Here is a 2578-nt window from a genome sequence, read left to right on the forward strand (position 1 = left end):
TGGCAAAATTAAAATTTAAAAATCTCAAAGGTCAACTCAAAATGTTATGTTATTTCCACAGGGAAATAACTATATATCCTCTCAGTATTGTTATATTTGACAGTTCTTGGACTTTTGTAATTAATAATTTCCCTCTTTTTATGCCTCCGGATCCTGGAACCTAAGATAGATATGTACTTTAAAATTAATTTTTATGAAAATTAAAACCTTTATATTAATCAATACATAAAATGAATGTCAATTAATACTTCAATAAATGTATACAATATATAGTGTTTAAGTTAGCTTGTGCATATATAGTTTCTCAAATATTATTTCTTTATGCTGAGAATTCTACCTTTTAAAAATAGACAGTGTACTTTTTATATACCATTATTCTACAATGAAACCATAACTTCCATTTAACTCTGATTCTTGTCCAGTGATACCATTTTCAAAATAAAGGGAAGAAAACAGTTTCATAGTTTCAAGTACTTCTTTGTTATAGTGTTGTGTCTTACTAGTATCTAATGTTCTCTGTTCCTTAACAAAATAGAGATAAAGAGTGTTAAGCAGGTGTACATGAGAAAATTTGATAATATGAATTGTGAATGGATAATTAGCTAATTATACTAACTCTGTAGATTCTCAGGCTTTTCCCCAAACTGGCATTTAATCTGTCTAAACATTTAAGGTAATAGTAATAAATCAAAATTATACACCTTAAAAGAATTAAAGGATCAAAATATTCCTGCCAATGTTAAAGAATTAAAGTCTTAAAGCTGATGAACAGGAACAGGTCAAAAACTTGTCTCCCATTATAAAAGGAATATTCATAGTCTTAAGTCAAAAATTTCAAGAATTTATAGGAATTGTAAATATTAGACAAGACATGCTTGTCAAAATTTTACCTACTTAAATGGAATATTGCTTAGACATTTTAATATTTTTTATTTTCTAAATTTCAGGGTTTCTGTAGTAATGGATCCAGGATGCTGTTGAGAGATTCTGTTATCCTTGGGGGTAAAACTGCAGGTAGGGCAGGCACAGGAGACAAAGAAGCATGTAGAGTGGACCGAAAAAGTGAAAATAAACCTGCAAGAGGGTGGAGCTAATTCTGGAATCTAAACCTACTAAAGGAAACTGCTTGCAAATTTGTAGCCCTGGTTTTCATTGTAAATCAGTTTATCATGCTTTCAAGTTAACACTTGTACATTCATGCAGTGCCCAGAAACCCTGGGGAGGGTGGGAGATACCCCAGAACTAGAGTTATAAGACTGTTATGAGCTGCAATCTGGGTGCTGGGAATTGAATCTCTATCTTCTAAAAGAGCAGTCAGTGATGTTAAATGCTGAACCATCTCTCCAGCTGAGAAAAGAAATATAATGATTCCTAGTTTAGTTGTTTAGTATTTGTTCTTTGAACTGATGAATATTAAGCATTCTAACTTAGACATAACTCACAAAAGGGAATTCCTTTTCTATTTGAATACTAAATCTTATAGCTTCATCCAAGAAAATTTGATAGTTTTTTTAAATTTGTCTTCTTTTATGAACCATAGAACAAACACATGTGAACTGGCAAGTTTACTCTCTCTTTTATTCATTGAATAAGCAATGTCATTTGACTATGTAACCAATGAGAGAATGTACTAGCTGTAAATGCTACAAAATGAAGGTTCTTGACTTAAATGGATTTTATCTCTGGGTAGTTTGTTAGTCAAGTTTTATGTTTCTGTGACTGCACTTACTAAAGGAAAGATTTATTTTACTCTAAAGTTTTAAAAGTTTAAATCCATCATGGTTAACAAGTACTGAATACAGATTGTATAAGAGTGTACAAAAAGGAAGAGATAAATAACAGAAAAAGGCCAAGAGTAGATTTCGCTGTCAAAGACATTCCTCAACCAAATCTCACCTTACAAAATGCCACAGCCTCTTATTAGTCATTTCTATCTTTGAACTTATTAATGGATTAATCCATTCATTAGGTTGGATCACTCAATAAGTATTTGTCACTGGAAATTCCCTCCATGATACATGCAGAGGTTTGTTTTATTAATCTCCTTGATATTTCCCAGTCTAATCAAAACAGCAATCACAGGGAATCTTATCTCAAAAAATAGCAACTAACTGTTGATGAGAACAGGACTCTGGAGGCATATGCACACGCCTAAATTCAAATTCCTATTTAATGTGTTAGCTAGTAAGGGCTTAAAGGAAAATTTGACAGGTCAATATACTATACATTACATGGTAATCTGTTGTTTGCATTAAATTCAACAACGAAGATGCATTTATCAGAATTATCATATGCCTACATTTCTAATAAGATTTATTAGAATTATATGTTTATACTGAGAATTTTTACAAAAGAAAGATTGACAAAGCAAAGCTTATTTCACCTGAATTTCAAGAATATATAAACCAGGTATACATATAAACTAATAGTTGGATCAAATTTTAAAATACAAGAATTAAGAAGGTCAATCTGTGAAATGAAACCAGAAGATGGGGTCTAAGGGGAAAAAACAACAAAAAACAAAATGCCACCCTTAACATATACCAGTAGGAGAGAGAGAGAGAGAGAGAGAGAGAGA

The sequence above is a fragment of the Mus caroli genome, chromosome 8 (genome assembly GCF_900094665.2).
Source record: "Mus caroli chromosome 8, CAROLI_EIJ_v1.1, whole genome shotgun sequence".
In the NCBI taxonomy this organism is placed as follows: Eukaryota; Metazoa; Chordata; class Mammalia; order Rodentia; family Muridae; genus Mus; species Mus caroli.